The sequence below is a fragment of the Mesoplodon densirostris genome, chromosome 17 (genome assembly GCF_025265405.1).
Source record: "Mesoplodon densirostris isolate mMesDen1 chromosome 17, mMesDen1 primary haplotype, whole genome shotgun sequence".
In the NCBI taxonomy this organism is placed as follows: domain Eukaryota; kingdom Metazoa; phylum Chordata; class Mammalia; order Artiodactyla; family Ziphiidae; genus Mesoplodon; species Mesoplodon densirostris.
Window position 1 is genome coordinate 77323398 of NC_082677.1, and position 19735 is coordinate 77343132.

A 19735-nucleotide genomic window follows, 5' to 3' on the forward strand; every position below is an offset into this window, starting at 1 on the left:
GGGCCTTAAAATTACATTAATGAAACTGTGGTATGCAAACGACACATTCCTCCTCACCCTTTTAGCGTGGCAGACAGCAGGGCGGGGTGGGCCACAGCCCCTGGCCCCCCGCCCTGACCTCACTGTGTTTCACCTGTGCGCTTCCTTCAGGGTCATGTCACGTCACGTCACGTCACGTCTCATACAGTTAAAGGTCAACGTGGGAAACTGGCAGTCGAGGAATGATTGAAAAGGAAAAGACACGTAGGCAAAAAGCTACTAAATTGGAAGGAAGAAGGTGAGATGCTTTGATGACTTACACGGGGAAGCCCTGAGCTTCAGGCAGGAGGTCGGGGCAGCGCGGGACGGTGTCAAACGTCCCCTTTAAAACACAGACACGGTGACTCTACAGTAACAGCAGGAAAGAAACGGGCAAGAGGAGTGGAGCGTTGTTTCAGACGTCTCCTGACGCAGGGCGGCGGGCAGGGCGGTCCGTGCGGAAACCACGCCCGCGGGGCTGCAGCGGGGCGGGGCTGGGGACAGGCGCGTCAGCAAGGGTCCAAGAAATGAAACTGTAAATAGAAGAAAAGAACTTGAGATGCGTCTTTTTTGGAGTGGCAAAAAGTCTAATACGAATTAAGACCCCTTTTTTAAAAGACAAAGATAAATGACATTCTTAAATATCGGGAGGGGGGGAAACGTTTTTAAATAAAAACTGGCAATTTGGGGGGTCAGAATAAGGCAGTGCTGAGCACTTCTGTGTGCACAGAACTGCCGGCCGGCCGCCGTGGCTGTGCCCTCGGTGAGTCTGAGCCCAGAGCGGCTGGGCGGGGGGGGCGCCATGGTCCCTGGCCCAGGATGGGGGGTGGGTCGGGACGGGCGCTCACTGGGGCTGGGGCTGGGCTGGGGGGCGGGAGGGGCTGAGGTAGGATCAGAGCTGGAGGACGGAGCGGTGGATCAGAAGGAGAAGCACCGAGTCACCGTGATGCCGAGGGCGGCCAAGCCCCCTGCCTCAGGCCCCGGGGAGACGTGTCGGGTGACGGGTTTCAGGTGGGCGAGCTGTTAGGCCAGGCAGGAGCTCTGCTGCCCAACACCCTGTCCCCCCGTTCCCTCCCTGGGGTGGGGGGTGACCCTCTGATGAGGTCGACCCTGGTCCACCTCTGGCCTGGAAGCGGAACCTGCCCATCAAGAGACTGACGGTCGAGGGGTCAGCAGAAAGGGCTGGGGAGACCGGGCCATCAGGGTAGCTCCCGTGCTCTGGCTCAGACCGCGGACCCTCAGGACGTGCCCCCTCAGTTGCAGCGTGGAACGGTGGTCTCGGCTAAACTGACAAGCACATGGATCGAAAATGCCCGTACTCTTGACCCACCAAAGTCCACATCCCTTTCGATGTCCTGCCGCTCGTGGGGAGGGAAGCCTGGTACCGGAACAGCACGCACAGAAAAAATCCTGAATGTCCTCGGACAGGACTTAGGTGGTGTCCGTCCAAACGTGTGTGACACTGGGCCCCCCGGCCTTCCCCAGAGTGAGATCCAGACGCTGACGGAGCGGATGTCGCATGGGAGGGAGAGGTGTGGCCACGGGAGGGGGCAGGGCACCACCCCGTGCACGCGCGTGTGTGTGTGTGTGTGTGTGTGTGCGCGTGCGCGCGCGCAGGTGCACAACAGCACACAGCTGTCCCTCACAGTGGACTTCCAGGGCCAAGGGAAACTGTTCATTGCATACTTTATACTGCTTGAATTTTTGCCAAAACAAAAAGTTTGTAAGTAAAGTTCATCCAAATTGTTAAAAAAACAAAATGGCCCCGCATACCACACCCATGGCATCCTGCCCCTAGCATGGAGGGCATGGGTCAGCCCAGCCAGGGGGACCCAGCGCCCCTCCCCCTCCCCCTCCCCCCCATCTAGTCAGGTGTGTCTTCTTCGGTTCCTTCAGAGCAAGTCACACATTCCAGCCTCCATTTACTTGGCTCAACTGTTTTCTCAAGAGTATCTAGTATACGGGCTTCCCTGGTGGCGCAGTGGTTGAGAGTCCGCCTGCCGATGCAGGGGACATGGGTTCGTGCCCCGATCCCGGAAGATCCCACATGCCGCGGAGCGGCTGGGCCCGCGAGCCATGGCCGCGGAGCCTGTGTGTCCGGAGCCTGTGCTCCGCAACGGGAGAGGCCACAGCAGTGAGAGGCCCGCGTACAGCAAAAAAAAAAAAAAAAAAAAAAAAAAAAAAAAAAAAAAAAAAAAAAAAAAGAGTATCTAGTATGAAAATGAGGAAATGAAGGCCCATATTCTTCCCCATGATTCCTACCCCTTCCAGTTTCTGACAGCTCTTGTCATATCATGTTTATATATTTATACATGTTAAACTTTGCATGTTTTGTCTAAACGTTGCAAACTCACAAAAGGCATTTACGATCATCTGTTAACTCACCCTGGAACCCCGGAGTGAGGTGTGATTCTGTACCCGGGCAGCTCAGACTCTGAGCACAGAGACGAATAAGCTCTCTTCTTCCAAACGCCATCAAACGCTCAAAGTTCACGTCATATTTTAACTTTATATCTGGACTCTGGTCCAGCTTTTTGTCTTCCCTGGACATTTTAAAATAAAAATTTTAAGTAAAAATATAGCAATTTTTAATGCTATTGATAAAAAAAACCCCACAAACCTTTGTCTTATCACCACAATCTGCAGTTTTCTTATTAAACTCTGCATGAATCCAGTTTCTTCTCAAAGACCTTTTCCTCAGAACCTGATGCCTTCCGACCGGCCGCGTGGCTGGCGTCCCCTCCTCCCCAGACCCCAGCCTTCCTTTTACTTATTTTCCTGATTCGTTTTTACTAAAGTGATCCTTACGTGACTTCCTCAGCAGAAAGGCATGGGAGGAAAATGTTCTGAATCCTTGCTTGTCTGACTTATTTTGCCTTTGTGTTAGTAGTTTGGCTGCATATGAAGTTCTAGGTTCGGGACTTCCCTGGCGGTCCAGTGTTAAAGAATCCGCCTTCCGATGCAGGGGACACGGGTTCGATCCCTGGTCCGGGAACTAAGATCCCGCAAGCCACGTGGGGCAATGAAGCCCTCGCGCCACAACTACCAAGCTGGCGTGCCGCAGTGAAAAATCCCGCATGCCACAACTAAGACCCGATACAGCCAAGTAAATAAACAAATGAAGTTCTAGGTTCACGTCCTGGCCCAGAACTCGGAAGGACTCGCTCCCCAGCCTCTGATTTCCAGCTCTGAAGTTGGCTGCCGCTGTGTAACTAGCCTGTTTTGTGTTTTTTTTTCCCCACAGAATTTTTGAAATCTAGTCCCAGGTTTTCGTATTTCACAAGATTGCGACATGGGGCCCATTTTCATGGGTCCTGACAGGACCCAGCGAAACGCCCTCCTCAGGAGACTAGTGACTCCCTTCTGTCCTTTCTCCACTCACTTCCTCAGGGCATCTTCCCCTCTGATCGTCCCGCTCTCACTTTCTTTAAGAGGAATTTTGTGAAGAAAATAGGCCAGATGATCTTGAATGGAAACGCACAGCCCCCGCCCCTCCCTGCCCCTGTAAACTTTCCACTTCTGTTTCTGGTCAGTTCTTCCCCCACACAGCGGCTTCTAGATCAGGCTGTCACTTCCTGTTTCCTGATTACCCCCAATTTCAATAGGAGACTGTTGCTTTGTTTTGTTTTTATGGCTACAGTATGTTCTCGAAGTTCTGAGGGCACTAATTCATATTTTTGAAGTTCTTTTCTCTTTCCGCACGTCTAGGGCAGGGTTGTCAACCTTTTCTGTAAAGAGCCAGACAGTAAACAGTTCCTGCTTTGTGAGCTCCATAGAGTCACTGTTAGGTGTTCTCTATTACTTTCAAACAACGTTATGTAAAAATCATCCTTAGTCCTCTCACACCAGCCACGAGCTTTGGCTTCTCAGATGCCCTCCAGGATCAGGGGTCGGGGGTTCTCTGCTCCTCAGTCCCCAGCACAGGATGCCCCACATTCTCTTGGTTGCTGGGGTGCATGTGGTTTGTGTGTCTGTGTGTGCACGTGTGTGTTCTTACAAAGACAGGAGGACAGCATATAACGGGAGGTACAGATGTAGATAAATGTGAAGCAGTGACATAAAAAGCTGAGAAGGTTTTTACGGGTCCCCACTTAAGAAGGTCAACTGCTCTGTAAACGGAGATGGCGCTGCATCTTAGAGCAGACATGCTGTCAGCTTCTCACACCTTGGAGGCCCCTGGGCTGGCAGAAAGAAAGGGTTATAGGGCTGGAGCTTCACGGTCAGGTGGCCCAGGGGTCAAAGCCTGGCTCTGTCGCCATCTGGGTGCCCTTAAGAAAACTATACTGTCTAAACCTTGGTTTTCTTGTCTTTTAAAAGAAGATAATGCTCCTTAGCTGTGGGGTTGTTCTGAGTTAATACGAAGGTACTTAAGACAGTGCCACAGGCCAGCACATATGACAAATGGGGGCCTGTTCTGATTCGGTATAAATCTTAAACCTGCCCAAAGAGGGCAGGAAAGTGGGGGAACGGGAATAAAGAACAGAAATAAAATGATCAAAACACTCCAACTAAAAGGCAAAGACTTTCAGACTGGATAGAAAATTAAGACCCAGGTAGGTATTCGTCATCTACAAGGAAGTTATTTTACACATAAAGACACGGGTTTAAAGTAAAAGATGAAAAAAGCTTTAGCATGAAAACTAATCATAGGAAATCACACACACAGAAAGTTGTGTGGCTATATTAGCATCTAGTAGACTTCAGGACAAGGAGTATTTGCAGAGGTAGAGGCATTTCATAAAGATAAAAGAGGTGCTCATCAGAGCCAACCCTACATGTACAGACCTCTAGTAACAGAGCTTCCAAATAAATGAAGCAAAAACTGACAGCTGAAAAGAGCAATAGAAGCAGCAGACAAATCCATAATTGTAGTCGGAGACTTCAGCACTCTCAGTAGCTGATAAGTAGACAGAAAAACAGGAAGGACATGAAACATCAACCGACCTGACCTCGCTGATAATTACAGAATAGTAAACTCAACAACGCTCTTCCCAGCTCGTGGGGACTCTAACCAAGGTAAGCATGTGATGTGTCATCAAACAAGTCTCACTGCACTTTAAAGGGTTGAAACTATACAGAATATGTCCTAGATCACAATGAAATTCAAGTAGAAATGTAACAGATAATTGGTAAATGACTAAATGTTTGGAAATTAAGCAATACACTTCTAAATAAATAATCCAATAATTCTAATATAAATAGATAACATAAGTAACACACTTTTAAATAAATAATCGGGGCTTCCCTGGTGGCGCAGTGGTTGAGAGTCCGCCTGCCGATGCAGGGGACACGGGTTCGTGCCCCGGTCCGGGAAGATCCCACATGCCGCAGAGCCATGGCCGCTGAGCCTGCGTGTCCAGAGCCTGTGCTCCGCAATGGGAGAGGCCACAACAGTGAGAGGCCCGCATACCACAAAAAATAAATAAATAACCTACGAGTCAAAGAAAAATCACAAGAAAAATTAGAAAATATTTTTAATTGAATGAATAAGAAAACATATCTAAAATGTAAGATAACAGCTAAAGAAGTGGTTAGGGGGATATTTATAGCTTCAGATGCTTACGTTAAAAAAGATGAAAGTTTTAAATATAATGATCTAAGCCTTAAAAAGCTAGAAAAAGAAGAGCAATTTAAATCCAGAGTACAATAGGTGGAAGGAAATAATAAAGGTAAAAGTAGAAATCAAAGAAATAGAAAATGGACAAATAGAGAAATCAATGAAACCAAAAGCTGGTTCTTTTGAGAAGACCAACAAAATCGATAAACCTTTATCTAGACTAATTTCAAAAAGAAGAAACAAAAATTATCAATATTAGGAATGAAAGGACATGACAACAGATCCTACAGAGAATATTATGAATCAGTTTATGCCAATAAATTCTATAACTTAGATCACATGGTCAAATTCCACAAAATTTGCAAATTATCAAAGTGGACACAAGAAGAAACAGAAAATAAAAACCTTACACGGTCTTTCAGAAACAGAGGAGGGAATAGTTCACAACTAAAATTATGAGTCCAGCATTACCCTGATTAAAAAATCAGACAAAAATATCACAACACCAACCAATATCCCTTAACCAAATATTAGCAATTTGAATACAGCAGTATATAGAATCAATAACATACCAAAACCAAGTGAAGTTTTCCTCAAGAATGCAAGGTTGGTTTATCATTTGAAAATCTAAAAAAAGAAAAGAAATAAAAACGTAATCATCTCAATAGATTAAGAAGATTTTGATGAAATTCAACACTCGTTGATTTTATTTTATTTTTTAATATTTATTTATTTGGCTGCTCTGGGTCTTAGTTGCGGCACGAGGGATCTTCATTGTCCTGTGTGGGATCTTTAGTTGCAGCATGCAGGACCTAGTTTCCTGACCAGGGATTGAACCCAGGCCCTGCATTGGGAGCATGGAGTCTTAACCACTGGACCACCAGGGGAGTCCCAACACTCGTAGATTTTAAAAACAACTCTCAGAAAACTAGGAATAGAAGGGAAATTCCGTAACATGAGAAAGGACATTTACATAAGATTTAAGCTAACATTATGCTTAAGAGTAACAGACCGAAAGCTTTCCCCCTAAGGCTGGGACAAGGCAACCTTTATTCAGTATTGTGTTGAAGATCTTAGCCACTGCAATAAAACAAGAAGTGAAAGGCATATAGATAGGATTGAAGAAGTAAAATAGTCTGTCTTTACACGACATGATCATATAGGTAGAACAAAAAATGCTACTAGAATAAGCCAGTTTAGCATGGTCAGAAGATGCAAGTTCACTAAACAAAGATCAATTGTATTTCTACATTCTAGCAACAAACAATTGGAAAATAAAATTTTAAAGTACAATTCCATTTGAAATAATATCCAGAAATGTGTGAAATACCTGGGGATAAACTACAAACTATACAAAAAGATGAACACAGAAAACTATCAAGCATTGCTGAAAAAAATTTAAAGAACACCAAAATAAATGGAGAACAACAGCATGTCATTGGAAGACCCAATATTGGGGGTTTTGTTTTTGTTTTTGTTTTAAATTTATTTTATTTTGGGGGGCTGCATCGGGTCTTAGTTGCGGCACGTGGGATCTTCATTGAGGCACGAGGGATCTTTTATTTCGGGACGCGGGCTTTTCCCTAGTTGTGGCGTGTGGGTTTTTCTCTCTCTAGTTGAGGTGCGCGGGCTCCAGAGCACACGGGCTTTCTCGTTGAGGTACCTGAGCTCAGTAGTTGTGGCACACAGACTCAGTTGCCCTGCAGTATGGGGGATCTTAGTTCCCTGATCAGGGATCGAACCTGCATCCCCTGCATTGGAATCTTTACCACTGTACCCCCAGGGAAGTCCCAAGACCCAATATTGTTAAGATGTCGGTTTTCTCCAATGCCCACCAAAATTCCAGCAGCCTTTTTACTTTATAGAAAAATGATTAGCTGAGTCTAAAATGCGTATGGAAATTCAAAAAGCCAAAGCAGTTTTTACAAGAACAGTTGGAGAACTTTAGCTAATTTCAAGACTCATTATAAGGCTACAGTAATGAATACATTATGGTATTGGTGAAATGATGGACATGTATATCAACTGAATGGAACAGGGAGCATCACAGTATATCCACTTATTCGGGGCCAACTTATTTTTGACAAAGATGACAAGGTAATTTAATAGGTTAAGAAAAGTCTTTTCATCAAATAGCTATCGATATTGGGGCGGGGGTAGGAATGAACATTGACTCTTATCTCACACCATCTGCAAAATTTAAATTTAATTTGATCATAGGCCTAATTGTAGAAGCTAAAACCATATACCTTCTAGAAAAAAAGAAAAAAAAAACACAGGAGAAAAATCTTTATGGTGTTGGGATATGCAAAGATTTCTTAGGTAGAAAAAGTATGAAGCATAAAAAATACCAATAAACGGGATTTTCATTAAATTTAAAGCTTGTTTTTTAAAAGGTACTATTAAGAAATAAAAAGGCAAGCCACATAATGGCGAAAAATATTTACAATACATCAGAGTATCTGTATCCAAAATATATAAAAACACTTAGAATTCAGTAACAAGAAAACTAGTCACCAATTTTTAAAAATAGGACAAAGTTTGAACACTTACCCAAAGAAGATATGTGAATTATTAGGCACAGGAAAAGATCTTCGACCTCAACAGTCATCAAGAAAATGCAAATTACAATCACAATGAGATACCATTAGACAGCTATCGTAATTGTTTAAATTTAAAAGACTAATGATACCAAGTATTGTCCAGGATGTGGAGCTACTTTGGAGGGGACTTACAATGGTACAACCACTTTGGAAAAGCGTTTGACAGTTTCTTTTTAAAGCTAAACATACACCTACCATATGACCCAGCCATCCCACTCCTAGGTATTTACCCAAGAGAAATGAAAGCATCTGTTCACACAACGATTTGGTGTTGAGTATTTATAGCAGCTCTATTTGTAACCACCAAAATACTGGAAGTAACCAAAAGTCCTTCAACAGGTGAATGGGTAAACAGGTGTGGTAGATCCACATGGGAATAAGCTGCTATCAGCAATGAAAAGGCATGAACTAGTGGTTCACACGGCATGGATGAATCCAGATACAAAAAAGTATATACCATGCCATTCCATCTATATGAAATTCTGTAACATGAAAAACTAACCTGTAGTGACAGAAAGCAGATCCGTGGCTGCCTGGGGTTAGGGATGGGGGAGAACCACAAAGGGACACGAGGGGCCCTTCGGGATTGAAGAAAATGTTTTCTATCTTGACTGGGGTGGTGGTTTCATGGGTGTGTGCTGTTGACTAAGAAAACGCAGAAGGCTGCGTGTAAGAAAAGAACGTATTTGGGATCTTTAAGAATTTCAACTTGGGAAACACAGATTTGGGTAAAGCTGAAAGAGTGTTCAATAGAAGAGAAAGAGGGGTTTACAAACGTGAACGCCATGAGCTTGTTTTTGTTTGTTAATTTACCATCCTACCCATTTTAAATTTAGGCTGCGCTGGATCTTCGTTGCAGCCTGTGGACTCTTAGTTGCGGCCTGCATGCAGGATCCAGCTCCCCGACCAGGGATCAAATCCGTGACCCCTGCACTGGGAGCACAGAGTCTCACCCACTGGGCTGCCAGGGAAGGCCCCGTGAGGTTGTTAAAGTCCGGCAAGAACTATGATTGACTCTGACACAAGAAAGGAGATACTTGTCCGTAAGGGACAGGCTGTCACAAGTTATTTAGGCCAGGGGTCCGATAAGTGTCTTGAGTTTCTGGAACATTGTGCGGATGTTCCGGACACCTGCATCAAGACAATAAGTGGTCAGAGTTCTGATTCCATCCGGACTGAGATGCATACAAACCCCACTTCCTCAGCGGCCTCCGGTCCATTTAGAGGCTCTCTTGGCAATACTGGTGCCATTCTGATTTTCCTCTCACACTACATTTGTCAAAATTCATCAAACTGTACACCTAAACTGGTATGTGTATTTTATAGAAACTAACCTTTAAAAAGTTGATTTGACAAGGTAAAAGTTACAAGAAAAAAAGTTAATGAATGGGGCAGCTTTACCTGGCTCTACCTGGAGAAACAGAAAGGCAAGAGGAGACTGGTCTCAGGCTTTTTTTCAGTTGGAATCCTGGTCATTATGATCTTTCTTAATGTTTCTATCTTGGTCCTAAACTTTTCTTTTGTAGTTAAGAACAGACAACGCCCAGATTAACTGATTAATACTCCAACCTTCATCTGTCTGGAAGGAAGCTCTCCCTGGAGCTCTGCAGTCACACCCTATCTTGCTGTCAGCCTTCCCAGCCATACTGCTGCAGACTTGGGGCTTCACTGGCCACACAGAACCACTGTGCGTTACAATCATGAGTTACAAACGTGGAAGTAGCTTCATGGGGACTTCAGTTCCTGCCCTGTGTCGCCCATGACTAGGAAGAAGCCTTATTGGCCACATCTTGTTTCTCAAACCAGCTCAGGCCCGAGTCACACCACCTCAGACCAGGGGCACAGACGGCGTCCGGGGGGTTGCAACTGGAAACCCCACGTGACTGAAGTCACACAAGTTCTCGTGCTGCAGCTGACTTGGAACTACTGGATTCAATCTGCTTTCTAAGAAAGCAAAAGTTTTGGTTCTTTTTTATGAGGATTCCTTTTTTGTAACCTTCTAAACGGAAGCCTACTGTGGTTGAAGAATTTCGAGGAAACTAACAATAGGAAGTTCTCCGAGAGGTGCACGGGACATGTATAAAAGATGTTCTCAATGGCCTTATGTTAAATAGTGAAAAAGGTGTTAGCAACCTGCAGGAGAGGCTGATTTTTTAAAACTGTTGTATGATGGGGGTCTTACTTCTTTCCCCGCTTATCAGCATATATGTCACTTGAAAGCACACTGTTTTCTATTTTTCTGACATGTTATTCATTAATACTAGTCTTACACTTACCAGCCATGATTTTCTTGCCTTTTGTTTCATTACTGGACTAAAAGTAAATATTTTTGAGCTAAGTGGGCAAGAGAACTGGAAAAGAGAAGTGAGAAATCACGGTCCCCGGGAGTGTGGTGCAGGCCCACGTCTGCTGTGAGCCGTGCCTACTGAGCGCCACAGGCCCCCTGGACTCACAGGTCAGGGCTCCACGCTGGGCAGCCCTGTGGCACCCACATCCCCCAGGTCCAGGGCTGGGGACTCTAACGTCTGCCAACAGTGGTCCCTTCCGAGGGAAGTTCTTGGGCAAAGCAAGAACGACGGGTAACTTGAGTGAAACAGAAACACGAGCACACGACTCAGCCCACGAGGAAGGGCAAAGGGAAGGATGAACCCTCAAGCCCTTTTATGGTCGCTGGGCACGTACACCGGCAGGAGGGTATTAAACACCGTTGCTTCTTACCTAGTCAATTTAATCTACAGGGGAAATGAATCTCAAAGAAAAATCATAAGCAAACAATTTATCCTCAGAATACTTATCATAGTATTTATGAGATAATAGAAAATATCCATACTGGTCTCAGCCCCCGGTTCCCGGCACGAGGCTCCTGAAGCCCTCGGAACGTCCTGACAAGGCCACCGGGAGCATCTTCTGTTCTAACACTAGGTCTCTGACCCTGTTCCTGACACACAGTCCCTAAACCCCCTGGAGTTTCCTGGGTGATAGGAGCGTCCCTTGTTCTCATGAGGCGACTCCGGGTGGGCTTCTGGATGGCTCCTGATCACCACAAAGACCGAGCCGTGATTAGAAGCTCGGAGCTTCCAGCCCCACCCGATTCTCGGGAAGCAAAGAGGGCTGGAGATTGAGTCAACCGTCACTCAGGCCTCTGTGATGAAACCTCGGTAAAATCCCAACAGCATGGGGTTCAGAGAGCTTCCAGGTTGGGGAACACACCTACGTGCCAGGAAGGTGGCACCCCAACTCCACGGGGACAGAATCTCCTGTGCGTGAGACCCTTCTGGGCCTCGCCCCCTGCGCCTCTTCATCCGGCTGTTCATCTGTGTCCTGAACCATATCCTTTCCTACAGGATAAACCAGTAAACCTGAGGAGTGCTCCCCCCAGTTCTGTGAGCCCTTCCAGCAAATTAACGGAGGCCAAGTCCGGGGCGGGGACAACCGGTTTGTAACAAGTCGGACAGGTTGTGGGTAACCTGGGGACCTGCCACTGGTGATTGATTGGCATCTGAAGGTGGGACTGAGCCCTTGAGCTGGAGACCTCAGGCAGGGTCGGGACTGAGCTCACTTGCAGGACAGCCGCCTGGAGCTGCAGCACTGGCTGCGGGGGGAAACCCCACCGTCTGGCGTCAGGAGTGCTGTGAGCGTGGCAGGTGTCGGAGCAGAGACACAGGAGCAGCGAGGCTTTTCCTAAACAGCGTCACTTATATTGGGGGAGGGAGGCATCATCGAATAAAACACTGCAGCCAAATGATGTAATAACAGATACTATTAAAAGTATATTTATAGGGCTTCCCTGGTGGCGCAGTGGTTGAGAGTCCGCCTGCCGATGCAGGGGACACGGGTTCGTGCCCCGGGCCGGGAAGATCCCACATGCCGCGGAGCGGCTGGGCCCGTGAGCCATGGCCGCCGAGCCTGCGCGTCCGGAGCCTGTGCTCCACAACGGGAGGGGCCACAGCAGTGAGAGGCCCGTGTACCGCAAAAAAAAAAAAAAAAAGTATATTTATAGAGTTTGTAATAGCATGGGAAAATATCTGTTACAAGTGAAAAAAGGAGGATACAAAACGCAACACTAATTTTTCTTTAAAAAGCACAAATACATGGAAAAGAGCCTTTAAAATATCACAATATGTAGCTGGTTGACGTAAACACTGAATTTCCCCCTTGTTTTCCAATTTGTCTATCACAGGCACCTGTTATCTTCACACAGTAAGACAGTAAACTCTTTAAAAGCAGCATAGGGCCTCCCTGGTGGCGCGGTGGTTGGGAGTCCGCCTGCCGATGCAGGGGATACGGGTTCGTGCCCCGGTCTGGGAGGATCCCATATGCCGCGGAGCGGCTGGGCCCGTGAGCCATGGCCGCTGGGCCTGCGCATCCGGAGCCTGTGCTCCGCAACGGGAGAGGCCACAACAGTGAGAGGCCCGCATACCGCCAAAATAAATAAATAAATAAATAAATAAAAAAGCAGCATAAGTTAGACTTCAATGAATTATAGTGTAAAACAAAGGACGTCCCCACCATCTGGTTCCCCGAGGGTCCAGCCATGGGGCACCGGGCGCCCACAGCGCAGCCCGAGGGGAGCGCAAACTCAGGACGGGATGAGGCCTGGCGCTTTGGGAAAACAGGCCCTTCGACGGTTACACTTTAGGAACAACATTTACAGACCGGGTCCTTGCATCTTCCCACCCTTAGGAAAGCGCTAGAGTCATTCACGGGGATACCTGTCCCCGTGACAGACAGCGACCCTCCACGAGGCCCCCCTCCTCGGAGCGGCTCCCCGGAGCTGGATGAGGGGCTGTCCCCGAATCACGCGGAAACTCGGGGCTCACGTCGTGCGTCCTTTTCAGGGGACAACAGGAACCCCACAAAGACGTCACATCCCCACAGCTGACTGATAACCACGTGACCCCAGTAAACATTCTTTCGGGTTTGGACTCACAGAAGAGCTGCAGGGGCACCACAGTCCCCTCCCCCGGCCTCCACGCTTCCCGGGACATGCGCCCCTCCTGAAAGGAAAGCCTGTACCATCGGGAACGAGGGTGGCCCTGCTCCGACGCTATTGGCTAAGCCACGCGGTGGACGAGGACGTCACCAGTATTTCTGCAAACGCCCGTCTCTGTCCTGGGAGCTGACCCTGGACCCTCAGGCCCCCACCTGGGACAGTCCCCTGGTCCCCGTCTCCGTGACCGGGAGGCTTCTGAAGAGCAGGGTCGGCCGTCGCCAGCCGCCCCTCCACCTGCTCCACACTCTCTGAGGACTGGCCGGGGGCACAGGTCACCGGGAAGGACAGGAGGGCACAGCGGTGTCACCATGCCCCGTCACCAGGGACGGGGACCCTCACAGCTGAGGCAGGTGGCGTCTCCACTGCACAGTGACTCCTTTTTTCTTTGTAGTTAAGAAAGAGCTCTGTGGAGACGTCTCTGAGACCATCCGGACGCCCGTCTGCCCGTCAGCTTCGAGCACCGGTCCCCCCGGGCGCCGGCAGCGGTCACAGCGGTCACTGCCCACGGCCCTCCGTGCTGGAGGCTCTGCGAGGAGGCCGTGCCCTGTGTCCCCTCACTTCTCAGCGACATCTGCCCCCCTTGGGGTTCCGCCCCAACGCTATCAGCATCACCTCCGCACTCAGTGGTCCAGCGCGCGGGGCTGCCGGCAGCTCGGGTTGGCACCTGCGTCCCCGAGGCCCCGCGTGGGCACCACCTGGCTCCTTTCCCAGGGAGAGTCCTCAGGACCCTGACCTGCAGGGCTGTGCTTCTCGGCCCTCAGCGGGCAGTTAGGAGACGGTCCGACCCGCGCAAGCACCGGCTCTGTGGATTCCCGTGACTCTCCGTCGATCTGTGTTCTAAACACACACACGAGCTCCAGCTCACAGGGTCCCCTCTTCCCCCCTGCAGCTTCTCTCTCCCACAGCAAGGAACCTGCGAGTTCTCATTATCTGCAAAATATCTCCTTATTTGTTCAACACCGGTAAACATACAGCTTCAGACAGGACAGTGTCCGCAGGACAGTGTCCATACACAGAGTTCCTGGGGTCGGCGATGTGGCCACAGGACCACCAGGACAGTCACCTTCGTCACGGACTGCACCCCCTACATCCTGCTTGATAGTTTTAAAATTAACATAAAGTTCAGTCTTCGGGGTGCACGTTTCTATGGGTTTGGCAAACCTTCAAAGTCCCATCCCCACCCCCTCGTTACCAGACGGAACAGTCCCGTCAGCCCAGACCCCCTCAGGCTGCCCCCAGCCCTGCCAATCCCGACAGTTTTGCCCTTTCCAGAATGTCCTGCACTTCCCAAGTGCCCGGAGGATCCCCCGCCACCGCCTGCGTGCAGCCTGGGGCAGTGATGGCTATAGCCGCCGTGAACGCTGCCAACCTGAGTCAGGGTTTCTCTTGGGTGAACGTTAACTTTATTTTTAAAGACAACTTGATTGCAAAAGATCATATTGCAAAATAGACAATAGTTAGAAAAACCCTGAAGGAGAAAAGTGAGGGAGCTGGCCCTGCAGATACAGCATCTATAACTTCAAAAGAGTGGTGCTGGGCTTCCCTGGTGGCGCAGTGGTTGGGAGTCCGCCTGCTGATGCAGGGGCCGTGGGTTCGTGCCCCGGTCCAGGAGGATCCCACATGCCGCTGAGCGGCTGGGCCCGTGAGCCATGGCCGCTGAGCCTGCGCGTCTGGAGCCTGTGCTCCACAGCGGGAGAGTCCACAACAGTGAGAGGCCCGTGTACTGCAAAAAAAAAAAAAAAAAAAAGAGTGGTGCTGGGGCAGCTCCAAAAATCAAGTCAAGTCAAGTATGTTCTCACGTCAGCACAGGATGAGGGTGGAATCTCAAATCAATGGGCAAAAGGTAAGCTTTCGATAAGTGGAAGGAGGATACCTAGAGACCTGCGTGGGAAGGGTGACACGGACCCTTCTCTGCCCTGCCCGTCGGCATCCTGCATCAGAGATACAAATGCAGAAATGAAACTACACACGCACTGGCAGAAAACAGACAGAGTCTTCTAACCTAGGACTAGGAAGGACTTAAAACCCAACTGCTATGGAAGAGTGATCAGTTCACCCACGTTTAAACAAAAGAACTTCTGCAAACAAAAACATGCCATAAGCAAACTAAAATACCAAAATGATTCTAAAAATGATACACTGACTTGAAAAATGTGACTTGTATTGCAAGTATCTCTATAATCTGATAGAAAGATGGGCAAAAAGGCAGGTGCCCCACTCATCAGGAAAATGCAAATGAAAACTACAGGGACATAATTTCATACAGGTCAGGGTCAGGCTGTGGGCACACAGGCTCTCTGCTGATGCATCGCTGGTGGGATAGCAACAGGGGCAGCCCACGTGGAGAGAAATATCACAGTTACTCACATCTAGAAGGCTGCACTACCAAGACCACACAATTTTAACCTGAAAATGATAATAACTACAAAAGACTGAAGACATATCAACTATACAGAAATCCACGGTAACATAGCACATTGACATCACATTTTTTTAAATGTGATGTTCACTTTGTTTTTTAATTAGTAAACTGGATTTTTGAGAGCAGTTTCAGGTTCGTAGCAAAACTGAAAGTACAGAGTTCCCATACCCCCACCCCGCTACCTCCCTGCCACGCATGGCCTCTCCCACCATCGGTGTCCACACCAGGTGGGGCATTGGTCACCGCTGAGGAAGCCGCACCGACAGGTCATCACCCCCCAGAGCGCACAGTTCACGCCGGGTGCCGCAGTTCACTTTTGGAAGCTGCTTCAGCACTGAGTTCTTACTCTGAAGCCAGACAAAAGAATCACGAATCAGGCATGGATCCCACCTTTCCTGTAGGGACGGTATTTTGGAGTAACCAACTGGTCCATGATGGAAAATTCTTCCTTACAGGCCTGCTCCAGCTGACAACACAATAGGAAATATAGAATTAGAAATTGCCAGGGACTTCCCTGGCGGTCCAGTGGTTAGGACTCTGCGCTTCCACTGCAGGGGCCTGGGTTCGACCCCTGGTCGGAGAACTAAGATCCTGCATGCTGCGCGGTGCGGCCAAAAAAGAAAAGGTATCACCAATCTGCCAAGCCCGCTGGAGTACGGACCTACTGACTCACCAGGGATGTATGCGAAGCTGTGGGGTCAGAGGTCAAAGGCTGACAGGGACTCTGCAGTGGATGGGGCCAACTGGGGCCACCCCAATGTGGCCCCATAGCCAGAAGAAAAGGGCAGCACTTCTCAGGTCTCCGTGCACACTAGTAGCCCGAGGCCCTGGCTGAAACGCAGGTTCTGATTCATTGGGTCCACGGCGGGGCCCGAGGCTCTGCACTTCTAACCAGCCCCAGACGAAGCCAATGCTGCAGACCCACATTCCACACTGCGTGGTGAGGGCCCAGCACCACGTATGGAGCCTGGTAGCTGGGGGAGATGAGCCTGATTCAGTCAAGCCTCAGTCAGACTACCCGGTTACAGCAGAGGAAGACGTGGCCATTCAAGGACTCGCCAGGTCAACCCAAAGTGTGGGTGTCCTCCAGGACAAGTGACCTCGTTTCCCCAAAACAGGGGAAGGGGACTTGAGACACGCCATCAAGGGCAACGTGCAGACCTCGCTGGAGCCACAGGGAGCACACTGGCTGTAAAAAGATGTTTTCTGGACAACTGGAGAGGTGTGAACATAAACTGGAAATTAGTTACTGAGGAATTATTACGTTTTGTTTTTATATTAGCTACGATAATGGCATTCTGTTTACGTAAAAGATTTACATGAAAAATATAATGTCTGAGGTTTGTTTTATAACACTCAAGCCCCAAAACCAACCGAAACACAAAACAAGTGAGGAGGGAGGACAAATGGTAAAAGTAATAGGTACAACAGGATTCACTGGATTATCCTATTTTTATTCAAAATTTTCCTTTAAAAAATTTCATAAAACAAGCTTTAAAAACTACAGCACTATGTGACATTACTATTTTTGCTTACCAAGTCTCAAGGAAAAAGCGTAACTTAGAGCAAAAGAGGAAAAAAAGCACAGACTGCCTGCTAGTCCGTTCCTCTAGATTTCACCTTCCATCAACCATCACTTATCTCCTTAGCTACTGAGCCCACACCCTCCTAGCGGCACGAGGTCATTTCACAGGTAAGAAGGCCCCGCCTTTCACCTGTGAACTCGCCCGCTCATTACCACCAGAGCAGGGTCCCCAGTCCCCTGCTCAGCTCTGCAGAGGCCTCTCCACTTACTGCCCTCACTGCTTTGTTTTAAAAAGGCTTTAAAAAAGTCTCCAAAAGAATTCAGAAGGTGTGGAGTCCTTCACTGTGCTTGGTTTTCCCCATCTTTCCTTCAATCAGAATAGTTCGGATCCAGGACTTCCCTGGCAGTCCAGTAGTTAGGACTCTGTGCTTCCATTGCAGGGGGCATGGGTTCGATCCCTGGTCAGGGAACTAAGATCCCACAAGCCACGTGGCACGGCCAAAAAGCAAAAAAAAAAAAAAAAAAAAAAACAAAACCCAGATCAGACCCAGCCTTCATTAAGGATTCAAACAAAAAAGAATACCAAACAAGAAAATCCCACCATATTACTCTTCCATACTCTATTAAAATGTAACTTCATAGAATTTTTGCTAAACCTTTCATTTTTCTGCTGGTTTTTTACACCCTGTTCTTTTGCTCACACAAACTCCTTCTGGTCTTTAAAAAGAGAAGATTTCAAACACAGTGTGTATTAGGTAGTTGGACACAGTAGAAATGTGCTCTGATGGGTCTAAGCAGAAAAATCCCCTGTTGAAAGGCCTCTGAGTAGCTCACAGAATTTCCAAGAGGAATGCAGAATGACGCCAGGGAAACAGCAGGCGCGAGCAGACAGCAAGGGCCACGGCTGAAGACACTCCAAACTCAACCCGGTGAAGACCCTTCACCGCCGCCCGGAGAAATGCCACTTTGCTGCGGCTACAGCTGCCGTCACCACCAAACACCACACTCAGGGGCAACCACTCGCTCCTGATCCAGTCTAATGGGCTGAACTCTGGCTGAGCTCGCACCTTAGCCGCTAGGAAGGCTGGGAAAGTGACCATCCGGTTTTTTCAGCTTCTGCTGGGTGCTCTGTCTGCCATCCATATTCAGAGGGTACGGCGTTCCCTCAACATAGGAAGGGGCTTCCAAGGCTGGAAAGCACGAAATTAATAGGTCTTTGGTTCCCACACTCAAGATAATTTGGTGGTTCCTCACCATCAGAAAGCTCAAGAGAAAAGGGAAATATTTCAGAATTTTCCAGTTACATCTGGACTTAACACTCTATTTCATAGGGACAGCTCAGGCTCAAATAATAACCTACTGTACAAACATCATGTTAACAACCTGTTGCTGATAAAGGACTTCACAGTGAAAGCACAGAGACCGCAGATCCAGCACCTCCGCTTTCCCACGGCACACTTCAACAGACAGCACTTCTCTTAAATGGGATCCTGCTGAGACTCTCCCCCGTTTGGAACAGCACCAAACCAAAAATCCAGAAAGATCCCTACACACCTAAACAAGACATCAGCAAATCAACTCTGTAGTAACAGTAGATTTCTGCCCCAAAGAGCTGAACAACCTGTGGACTAAGAATGTTGCCTGCCATGTCAGTAAGGAAGGACACTGCAGCCATCAGCCATCAGTAATTGCAGCCACTCTCCAACCTGCAGCCTGAGAAAACTCACGAAGGAAACAAGGAATGCCTGCCATCAAGGAGTCATCACAATGCAACTACCCCAGATAGTGAGCCCTGAGGGGACTCAGGATGAGAAAGCACAGGACACTGGCCCCAGAGAGCTGAGGTGCAGATCAAAGGAATGATTTCACTGAGCCCAGACTCTTGCATCTTTCCATACATAGAAAAGCACTATTAACGATAATCTTTTGACATTCCGACTACCTGCCCTTTGTTGCAAAAACTCCTATATATCCTGGCTCTCCCCTCGGGGTTGAGATGCTCCGGCTTGAAGTCCTAAGAACGATCCCTGAATAAAACATAGCTCTCAACTTTCAGCTTGTGATTTTTTTTTTCTTCAGTCGACAAAACCCAACGAGCCTGGGGCTCCCTCAGTCTCTTTTTTTTTTCTTCCTCAGCCTCTTTGCTTCCCTTTTACTTGAAATCCTTCAGTGTCATGACTTTTTCAGCTGGTTGTGTTAGCAGGTGGCGGGGAAGGGAAACTGGACACAAAGAAATAACAACAAGGAAGAAGACAAAATCTACAAAAAGCAAACAAATGTAAGAATAACAACAAAAAAATTCACAAAAATCAAAGCCTGTGACAGGTAGTAACCAACACACCTGCACTGAAGGTGAACTGGAGGCACGTTTCCCCAGGAGGTGGGGTTGGAAGTGCTCAACGAAGCAGCAGGGCAGGAGGGTGTCACCTCTCTCTGCAAAGGGCCGGTGTGGCCAGAGCGCGGGCAGCAGTCGAGAAAAGAGAAGAACCGGGCAGAGCCTAGAAGCAAGTTAGGAACTGGGGAGTGAGTGAGAGGCACTTCAGGAAGGTTCTGGAAGCACCGAGGCTGCGATTTCCTTCCCTGAGCAGCTTGGGGCCTTTCTGAACCTTCCGGGCAG